We start from the raw sequence: 12,152 nt of genomic DNA, 5'->3' as shown, positions 1-12,152 counted from the left end.
CAGAAACATTTATGCAACTAACCAAGGTGCCCCAATATACATGAGTCAAACATTAGAAGAACGAGGTGGAGAAACAGATGCCTCTACAATTATAGTGGAGCACTTTAATTCAACATTATCTCTTTTAGACAAAACATCTCCACAAAGGGGCAATAAAGAAACAGAGACCTTGAATAATATATTAGAGCATCTAGACCTAATAGACATATACAGAATATTACACCCAAATACAATGGGATATACATTCTCCTTCAAGCACACATGGACCATTCTCCAGGAGAGGCCACATGCTGGGTCTCAGAACTCTCAATGAATTCAGAAAGATTGAAATTATATGAAGTAGTTTGTCTGACCACAATGGAATGAAGCTGGAAATCAATAAGGGGCAAAGAACCATAATAGGCACAAAGATAGGGAAGTTAAACAACACACTCTTCAACAATCAGTGGGTCTAGGAGGAAACTGCAAAAGAAATCAGTAACTACCTTGAAGCAAATGAAAATAAGAACACAACATATCAAAATCTATGGGATGCAACAAAAGCAATGCTGAAAGGAAATTTATAGCCATAAATGCTTATATTAAAAAAGAAGAAAGACTGAAAATCAAAGACCTCACTGCACACCTGGAGAAACTAGAGGAAAAAAAACAACAAACTAACCCCAAAGCAAGCAGAAAGAAGGAAATAAAGATTAGAGCAGAGGTAAATGAAATTGAGAATTTAAAAAAATCACTAGAAAAATAAAATAAGAAAAAAAAAAAAAAGCCCTAGAAAATTTTAACAAACCAAAAGCCGGTTCTTTGAGAAGATTAATAAAATTGATAAACCCTAAGCTAGACTAACAAAGAAAAAAAAAGAGATGATGCAAATACATAAAATAAAAAAACAGGGGAGGATATCACCACTGATCCCACAGAAACAAAGAGTATCATAAGAGGATACCTTGAAAAATTGTATGCCAACAAAATGGATAAACTTAGATGAAATGGACAAATTTCTAGAAGCACACAAGGAACCTACATTGACAAAACAAGAAATTGATGAACTCAACAAACCAATCACAAGTAGTTATCAAAAACCTCCCAACTAAGAAGAACCCAAGACCGGATGGCATCACAGGAGGATTCCACCAGTCATTCTGGAACAAACTAACACCAATCCTGCTTAAACTTTTGCAAAAAATAGAAGTAGGGGCAATATTCCATAACTCATTCTATGATGCCAACATCACCCTAATACCAAAACCACATAAAGATGCCACAAGAAAAGAAAACTATAGACCAATCTCTCTAATGAATCTGGGTGCTAAAATCCTCAACAAAACACTTGCTAATCATATTTAACAACACATCAAGCAAATTATACACCATGACAAAGTGGGTTTCATCTCAGGTATGCAAGGATGGTGTAGCAGTTTGCTAGTATTGATGAATTCCAAAAAGAAATATTGGAGTATGTTTGTAAACTGTTCTGTACATGGATGTGATTAAATTATGATTAGGGCTTTGATTGGGCCATGTCAGTAGGGTGTTGACCAAGGGGTGGGGACTCACAGACAAAAGACATGGCAAAGGTCAGAGTTGGAGTTTTGATGTTGGGGTTTTGATGCTGTAGTTCTTTAGCTGGAGCCCTGGGATGTAAGCAGACAGAGGAGCTTGGTCATGAGGAAAGACAGAATTTCCTGGGAAGACAAATAAACCATTTACCTAATAGACTACAGCTGCCCTTGTGGAGATAACAGAGGAACTGAGCTTGGATGGAGGCAAGTCCCAGGAAAAGAACCCTTACAGACATCAGCATACCATCTTGCTCCAACACATGACAATAAATTTTGGTGAGGGAGGTGACTTGTGTTTTATGGTCTGGTAACTGTAAACTTCTACCCCAAATAAATACCCTTTATAAAAACTAACAAATTTCTGGTATTTTGTATCAGCACCCCTTTGGCTGACTAATACAGATAGTTCAATGCAAGAAAATCAGTGAATACACCATATTAACAGATTGAAAGAAAAGAATCACATGATCATCTCTATTGATATAGAAAAAGCATTTGACAAAATGCAGCATCCTTTCTTCATAAAAAAAAAATACTTCAAAGATAGGAATAGAAGGAAACTTCCTCTACATGATAGCCCACAGCTAACATCCTATTCAATGGTGAAATTCTAAAGGCTTTCCCTATAAGACCTGGAACAAAACAAGGATGTCCACTGTCACTGCTCTTATTTAACATTGTCTTAGAAGTACTAGTTCAAGCACTTAGGCAAGAAAAATATATAAAAGTCATCCAAATTGGAAAGGAAAAAGTAAAAATTTCTCTGCAGATGACATGATCCTATACATAGAAAACCCTGAGAAATCTGCAACAAAGCTTCTAGAACTGATAAACAAGTTCAATAAAGTGGCAGGGTATAAGATCAACATGCAAAAATCAGTTGCATTTCTGTACACCAATAATGAGGAATCAGGAGGAAATGAAGAAAAAAAATTCCATTTACAGTAGCAAATGAAAGAATCAAATGCCCAAGGAAACTAATGATGTAAAGGACTTTGTAGCAGTTTGATACAGTTATGAATTCCAAAAATAGATACTGGATTATGTTTGTAAACTGGTCTGTATCTGGGAATGATTAAATTATGATTAGGGCTTTGATTGGGCCACATGAGTAGGATGTTGAGTGCCTACCCCTTAGTGGGTGGGGATTCATAGATATGGGACATGGCAAAGGACAGAATTAGAGTTTTTTGATGTTGGAGTTTTGATACTGGAGTTTTGAGTTGAAGCCTAGGAAGTGAACACAGAGGAGATGAACACAGAGGAATAGAGACAGCTCCTTGCACATGGCAGAAGCCCTCAGGGAGACAGAGTCAATTACCTGATAGTATACAGCTGACCTTGTGGAGTGAGCATAGCAACTGAGCCCAGAGAGAAACACAGCCCCAGGAAGAGGGAATACTTAGCCCAGAGAGACGGATGTCCCAGGAAGAGAGGAACCCAAAAAGCCTGAACCCTGGCAGACATTGGCGACCATCTTGCTCCAACATATGGCAAAGACTTTGGAAAGTAACTTATGCTTTATGGCCTGGTAACTGTAAGCTTCTACCACAAATAAATACACTTTATAAAAGCCAACAAATTTCTGGTATTTTGCATCAGCACCCCTTTGGCTGACTAATACAGATTTGTACACAGAAAACTACACAACACTGTTACAGGAAATCAAAGAAGACCTAAACAAATGGAAGAATATTCCATGTTCATGACTTGGAAAGCTAAACACTATTAAGATGTCTGTCCTACCAAAATTGATTTACATATTTAACACAATCCCAATAAAAATTACAACAGCATTTTTTACTGAATTGGAAAAGCTAATTATGAAATTTATTAGTATGGGCAAGGGGCCCCAAATAGCCAAAAACATTGAAAAAGTAAAACAAAATTGGAGGAATCATGCTACCTGTCTTTAAAGCATACTAAAAAGCTATAGTGGTCAAAACTGAATGGTATTGGCACAAGGATAGACATACTGACCAATAGAACTGAACTGAGAGTCCTGATTACATCATCATATATACAGTCAACTGATAATTCAACGAGGCCATCAAGTCCACTCAAATGGGACAGAGTGGCCTCTTCCACAAATGGTGCTGGGAGAACTGGATATCCATACCTAAAAGAATGAAAGAGGATCACCATCTCATGTCCTAGACAAAAATTAATTCAAGATGAATCAGAGACCTAAATATAAGAGCCAAGACCATAAAGCTCCTAGTTGTAAAGAAAGTGAGGGAAGTGGACTTGGCCCAATGGATAGGGCATCTGCCTACCACATGGGAGGTCCACGGTTCAAACCCCGGGCCTCCTTGACCTGTGTGGAGCTGGCCCACGTGCAGTGCTGATGTGCGCAAGGAGTGCCCTGCCACACAGGGGCACCCCCTGCATAGGGGAGCCCCACACACAAGAAGTACGCCCCGTAAGGAGAACCGCCAAGCGCGAAAGAAAGTGCAGCCTGCCCAAGAATGGTGCCCACACACACAGAGAGCTGACACAACAAGATGACACAACAAAAAGAAACACAGGGAAGCAGACTTGGCTCAAGGGATAGGGCATCCACCTACCACATGGGAGGTCCACGGTTCAAACCCTTGACCTGTGTGGAGCTGGCCCATGTGTAGTGCTGATGCACGCAAGGAGTTCCCTGCCACGCAGGGGTGTCCCCCACATAGGGGACCCCCATGCGCAAGGAGTGCACCCTATAAGGAGAGCTGCCCAGTGCAAAAGAAAGTGCAGCCTGCCCAAGAATGGTACCACACACACAGAGAGCTGACACAACAAGACGACGCAACAAAAAGAAACACAGATTCCCAGTGCCGCTGATAAGGATAGAAGTGGTCACAGAAGAACACACAGCGAATGGACACAGAGAGCAGACAACTGGGGAGGGGGGAAAGGGGAGAGAAATAAATAAATAAATAAATCTTTTTTTAAAAAAAAAAAGAGCAAGCACAAACATTTAAAAAAAAGAAAGTGAAAAGGCAGCCTACTAAATGGGAGAAAATATTTGGTAACCATTTATCTGATAAGGGCCTACTATCCAGCAAATATAAAGAAATCTTATGTCTCAAACATAGAAAAGACACAAAACCCATTTTTAAAATGGGCAAGAGGTTTGAATAGACACTTCTCCAAAGAAGAAATGCAAATGGCTAAAAAGGACATGAAAAGATGCTCAACATTACTAGCTATTACAGAAATGTAAATCAAAACTATAATGAGATATCATCTTACACCTGTATTAGACAAGTGGCTATTAAAAAAAAAAAAGAAAACAGCAAGTGTTGGAGAGGATGTGGTGGAAAGGGAATCCTCATCCACTGCTGGTGGGAATGTAGAATGGTGTAGCCATTGCAGAGGACAGTTTGGCGGTTCCTCAGGAAGCTAACTATAGAACTGCCATATGATCCAGCAATCACACTTCTGGGTATATACCCAGAAGAACTGAAAGCAGTAATACAGATATATGTACACCAATATTGATAGTGGCATTATTCACTATTGCCAAAAGCTGGAAGCAACTCAAGTGTTCATCAACAGATGGATAAGCAAATTGTGGTATATACATAGAACAGAATATTACTCAGCGGTAAGAAGTAATGCAGTTTTTTTTTTTTTTTTTTTTTTTTTGGCCTTAAAATCATTTTATTATAAAATATCTGTATATACAAATACATATATATGGCATACATGCAAATTATGATGTGGAAGACTACTACAAACTTGAGAACCCATCACCTAAGACATAGAATATTTTTAATATCACTACTTAAGACCACATAAAAGTTTCCAATATGCAACTGCAAAAGTATTTTCCCCCACTACCACACCCGGTTCCTGCCTCCATCAGATACTATTCTGAATTTATTTTTTTTTTTTTAATTTTTTTATTTTTTATTGACTTTGTAATAATATTACATTAAAAATATATATGTGAGGTCCCATTCAACCCCACCCCCCCACCCCCCCTCTCCGCCCCCCCAACAACACTCGTTCCCATCATCATGACACATCCATTGGATTTGGTAAGTACATCTTTGGGCACCTCTGCACCTCATATACATTGGTTCACATCATGGCCCATACTCTCCTCTATTCCATCATGTAGGCCCTGTGAGGATTTACAATGTCCGGTGATTACCTCTGAAGCACCATCCAGGGCAGCTCCATGTCCCGAAGACGCCTCCACCTCTCATCTCTTCCTGCCTTTCCCCATACCCTTTGTCCATTATGTCCACTTTTCCCAATCCAATGCCACCTCTTCTATGTGGACACTGGATTGGTTGTGTCCATTGCACCTTTATGTCAAGAGGAGGCTCAGATTCCACCTGGATGCTGGATGCAATCCTCCCATTTTCAGTTGTAATCACTCTAGGCTCCATGGTGTGGTGGTTGTCCTTCTTCACCTCCATCTTAGCTGAGTGTGGTAAGTCCAATAAATCAGATTGTAGGTGCTGGAGTCTGTTGAGGCTCAGGATCTGGCTATCACATTGTCAGTCCAGAGATTCAAATCCCCTAAATATATCTTAAACCCCAACATTAACTGCACCTCCAGCACATTAAGTAATGCAGTTTTAACACACAGGACAATCTGGTTGAATCTTGAAGACCTTATGTTGAGTGAAGTAAGCCAGTCACTGAAGGACAAATATTACATGACCTCACTGATATGACTTAAGCAAATTGAGCAGACTCACAGAGCTAGAGTGTGGAAGATAGGTTATTAGGAGACAGAAAAGGAGTAGAGGGCTGTGAGCTCATGCTCAATATGGGCAAAATCTCTGATAAGGTGAACAGGATGGGAGTGATAGTGTGGAGTGATGTGATTGGGTTCAATGATGCTGGAATATGAGGGGCACTACGGTGGGAGGTTGGATTGGACTGTCCATGGAGCTGGGGGGAGGACTGGAGGAAGGAAGAGATGAACTCTGGGGATTTGTAGGTCTGTGGTTAAAACTACAGTGGTGGGAATGCTCTTCAACAAATATGGCAGGGGAGAGTTACTGTTGCAGGGCATTGATGGTGGAGGGATATGTGAGTTAGGGTTCACCTGGGACATGCTTCTGTGGAATATGAAAGGGTTTGTATTCCATAAACAATAAACAAGAATATATTAAACTCCCATCCTGGGGAGTCCTGCTATGTTCTCAATTAGAAGAGCAAGAATCTCTCAAGAACATAGACAGTGCCTAATGAAAACAGACCAATATGTCAAGCCCTCAATTTTATTGCATGTAACTATGACCCTTATTCTTCAAAAATTGAAAGTTAGTGGTTAACATAGGTTCCAAGGGGAGGAGGAGGGAAGAATAGAATAGATGGAACATAGGGCATTTTTAGGTCATTGGAAATGATCTGCATGATATTGCAGTGATGGATACAGGCCATTTTAAATTTTGTCAAAACCTATAAAATGTATGCTACAAAATGTAAACGCCATGGTTAATAGCAATGCTTCAATATTTGTACATCAATTGTATTAAATGCAACATACACATGTAAAATGCTATTCATAGGGGAGAGTAGGAGAGGGGAAGGGGGTTGGGTATAGGAGAATCCCCTATATTTTCTATGTGACTTATCTGTAACCTAAAGTTTCTTTGAATATAAGGAAGAAAAAAAAAGACACTGGGGGAATATACAGAAGAAATTGTCACTGTACATAAAAGACAACATATCTTACAGTGATGAAAGATACAATGAAAAAATTCTTTATTTTTTAATTTTTTAAATTTTATATTGTATTTATTTTTTATTATTGTTTTATTTTTATTTGTTTGTGGGGTTTTTTTGCTTTGTTTCTGGGAAGGTTTTGGATTGCAGAAGGGTCACATCTGTGGCAGGGAAGGATCACTGGTGCAAAGTGTCAGTGATAAGGGACATGTGGGGAGGGGTGCACTTGGGCATGCCTCTACGGCATATGAATATGTTAAGGTAAACATGGGGCATTGTATCAGTGGATGGATACCCACACAATAACCAAAAGAATATTGAATTCCCATCCTGGGAAATCCTAGCACATTCTTTATTAGAGCAGCAAGAACCCCTGAGTACATGGGAAGTGCCTAACAAAGGAGGACAGACCATTATGCCAGGCCCTTGATATTGATGGTTGCATTTATGAACTGTGTTCTTGTGAAATTGAAACTTAGCCTAGTATTATATATTGCCTGAGTGTTACCTCCTGAAAGCCTCCCTGTTGCTCAAATATGGCTTTCTATGCCAAACTCAGCATATAAATGTACTACCTTCCCCCACCAGTGTGGGACATAACTCCCAGGGATGAGTCCCCCTGGCACTGAGGGATTATTTCCAGCACCAACTAGAGATGCATTTGGAAAAAGACCTTAACCAAAAGGGAGAGATCTTAAATACAAATGAGGTTTTATGGCTAAGAGACTTCAAAGTGAGTCAGAGGTCATTCCAGAGATTATGCTTATGCATATCTCAGCAGGATTTCGTTGACTTTCACAGTAAACAGTGCCTCAAACAGCAGGGCTCCCTAGGGTGCTAGAGACATCTAGACACCAAAAGCAGGGCAGACAATCTCAGGAATTTGGCACCCTGTGAGTGGGCCTTACTTTGGACTATATGCTCCCCAATGTAATAGAGTTAGACTTATTTACAATTGCCCTACACATGGCTCTTCTGCCCCTTTTATTTGATCCTATAATTTGCACTATACTCATTAAATATATGTCCCAGAGACTTAAATCTTCAGTCTGTTCATATGCCAGTTGAGCCCTGAATCTCAGCAAAGTTACAAAGTCTGCTCTCCAGTTCATTGGGCTCACCCAAGACAACTAATAAAAGGATGATGATGGAAAATGCCCATCCCCCAAAACAGACAGTATCTCCAACTACAAGAAAGACAGTGCCATCCATCCACCCCATGGGATATAAGCCCCCTCTCAATCAGAAACAGAATGGGCACCACTATCCTAAAAGCCTTAAAATTGAGGAAAGAGCAAACTATAAGGGGGGGGAATGCATCTATGGACTAAACTATACTTACTATTATTCTAGCAATGGAAGACCTTGTAACTTTAATAAGAAGGCAGTGGCCACCAGAGATTCTGAAAGGAGGGAGAGGAAGAATAAGTAAACATGGGAAATTTGGGGGACATTGGAATAGTCCTGCATGATATTGCAATTACAGACACTGGCCATTATACCTTTTGTCAAAACCCATAAAATTGTGTGGTTCAAAGTATAAATTATGGTGTAAACTATAGACCATGGTTAGTATCAATGCTTTAATATGTGGTCATCAATTGTAACAAATGTACGACATTAATGAAAGATGTTGTTAACGAGGGAAAGTTGGGAAGGGGAGACAGTGGGGTATATGAGAATTCCCTATATATATTTTTTACAATAAAATTATATTTATTTTCCCTATATTTTTGATGTAACATTTATGTAATCTAAAACTCTTTTAAAAATAAAATTTAAAAATTTTAAAGTCACTGCAATAGAGACTGGAATGGGAAGGGGGCTGACTAGATGATTTCCCATGGATGCCCTCTGGCAAGTGTTTCAAGCAGATCATATAATTTGAGCAGCAGACAACCTATCAAGATGACATATCACTCTGTGGACAAAGCAAAAGAGGAAACCAAACAAAAGTTTACTGCATGGACCTGTTCCATCAAGCTGACTGTTCCTCTTTGCTTCCTTGAGGCTCACCAGTTTTCTGATTTTAAAAAAATAAATGGGGACAGATTTGGTCCAATGGATAGGGCATCCACCTACCACATGGGTTCAAGCCCAGGGCCTCTTGACCCGTGTAGAGCTGGCCCATGCACAGTGCTGATGCACACAAGGAGTACTGTACCACGCAGGGGTGTCCTCCCCATTGGGGAGCCCCATATGCAAGGAGTGCGCCCCATAAAGAGAGCTGCCTAGTGCAAAAAAGTGCACCCTGCCCAGGAATGGTGCCACACACACAGAGAGCTAACACAGCAAGATGACACAACAAAACGAGACTCAAATTCCAGGTACTGCTGACACAAGTGGACACAGAAGAACACACAGTGAATGGACACACAGATCAGACTGGGGGCAGGGGGGCGGAGAGAGAGGGAAGGAGAAAGAAATAAATAAAAATAAATAAATCTTTTTAAAAATTTTAAAATTTAAAAATAAATGAATAAGCATTGTCCCAATTTTTTATCAAGAAAAATAGTGCAGAATAAAACATCATGCAGACTCTAGCAAGGTGCTAATGGCTCTGACTTGAAGAAATTTCAGAAACACTTGAATCCTCTGCTGAGGGCAGAGCCTGGCACTAACATTTAACCTGCTCCCACTGATATAAACAGATGATTATGCCATAAACTTATAGGTGCTCATAGTTTTGTGGAGGAGAAATCTTTGCTCAGCCCCCTCACGGTTTGAGAAAAGCAGAGGCAAATGACAGTGAGAAACCTCTTCACATTCATCAGATTTTTTGGTGACGATATGGGGGAATGGTATCTCCATGGGAGTGAAAATAATAAGTCCCTTCTGGAAGGCTTAAGATATATCACCCTAACACTCAGCAATCGATCTCCTGGGTAAATGTCCCCAAGAAATGATCACACTGATTGCTAACAGGACTTACACAGAGCTGTTTTCCTGGTCTCCTGGAAACCCCATATGCCTCTTTTCTCCTCCTCCTCCTTTCAGAGAACTTGTTGAAAACATTGGTTAAATAATGCTCTGCCATAGGAGGAAGAAATGAAATGTTATGTTTTGCCTCAACCTAGCTTATCACCTACCTCCAAATCTCCATCTTAAGCCACAGGAAATGTAATGTATCACTCAGTTTCCAGGAGAGGAGCATTATTGCAGGGCAAAGGTTCTTGAGATAATGAAGACAGAAATCTACTCAGGAACATTGATCTAGATGCAATAGACATCTTGGTCATCATTGCATGAGAAAATAGATGATAAACTCACGAGGTCATTCCATCCAGTCCTCTGCCCCCGAATGATTAAATGTTTACCCCAACCTCAAGACTACAGACCTATGGAAATCATTTTCTATTTTCTTTCTGAGGCTAATTAAAACTTTTATTCAGGTGGGCTTAATGAACGCTTAGATGGAGAGGGGCTAGGGAGCTAATGGGAAACTACAGTTGTTCCCATAAATTTTGAGGATAGAACCAAATAGTCTGGAATATAATTTATTTGTAAATAATTTTTAAATTTCAGAGTAATTCCACCACTTACTAGCAATGTACCCTGTCCACATTGCTTAAAACATTCATTATCTCTATCTGTAAAATGAGGATGATAGTAGAACCTACCTGTTTGGGCTGTTGTGAAAAATAAATGAAATAATAGCTGTGGTAATTTGAAACTGGATGGACCCCAGTGGACTATATCCTTAGAATTAATGCATTCCTGTGTATGTAATCCTATTGTAGATGGGATCTTTCAATTAGATTCAGTTAAGGAAGCTTCCTTTTGATTAAATCACTTCATTAGGGCATGACCCAGGGTAGGCCTTAATCCTTTTGTTGGGGTCCTTTATAAACAGAAGAAACATGCAGAGACACACAGGGAAAAAGTTGCAGTGACAGAGAACCCTCCAGATGTTGATGCACCCTGGAAAGAGAAAAGCCATAGACAGAGCAGCCCAAAGCTGAAGAAATGAGGCCCAGAGGAGAGGGAAGAAGTGAGCTTCCATGTGCCTGATCACCCACAGCTGAGTTCAGGGAGAAAGTGAGCCTGGAGGAGAAGACAGAGACAGGGGGAGCCACCATTGTGCCTTGCCAAAATGGCAGAAGTCCAGGATCGTCAGCTGCTGACCTTCAGAAGTCCAGGATCATCAGGCTGCACTTCTGATTGATTGATTGATTGATTGATTGATTGATTGATCGTGCCTTGATTTGAACATTTTCACAACCATGGAACTGTAAGTCTTTAACATAATAAATCCTATTGTTAAAGCCAACCCATTTTCTGGTATATCAATCCCAGAAGCTTGTGGCAAACTAAAACAAAGTTATGAAGCATTTAGCACATTATAGGTCCCCAGTGAATATTAGCTGTTGTCCACAAAACCTTTCCTAACTTTTACTTCCTTAGCCAACAAACCTTACTAAGTCCTTCAGTGTTCACTAAAATAACCACAGGGAATAGAAGGTGGAAAGAGAATTAGAATTTTTAAAAGCTGGACAATAGATTAGGTATAATCCAGTTCATTTCTTACAAATAAACTCTTAATTGTAACACCAGAAAACAGTAATTTAGAACAGAACTGCTCTGGATGAAAGGGATTAAGAGCTGCCATCTCGCCTTCCCCAGAATCCAGTCTGAAAATCACAGGTTATCCATTCTCTTCATTGTACAGATGAGAACTTGAAACTCAACAGTGTAATTCCTTGGCCAAGGTCACATCACTGATCAGACACAGACTGCCTAAGCCAGACGCTAGATCTCCCAGTATAAAGGAATTTACCGAGATGTGGAAACAAGAAGCATACATTATAGGATGTGGAAGAAAATCTAGGGCTAATGTTTTCAAGTTGTATTAACAAAGCCTGGACCTTGGCCAAGTGCCTCACTCTTTGAGTTTCAGTCTCTCCACTGAACTTTCTG

The sequence above is a fragment of the Dasypus novemcinctus genome, chromosome 2 (assembly GCF_030445035.2).
Source record: "Dasypus novemcinctus isolate mDasNov1 chromosome 2, mDasNov1.1.hap2, whole genome shotgun sequence".
In the NCBI taxonomy this organism is placed as follows: domain Eukaryota; kingdom Metazoa; phylum Chordata; class Mammalia; order Cingulata; family Dasypodidae; genus Dasypus; species Dasypus novemcinctus.
Note: the sequence above shows the minus strand (reverse complement) of the source record.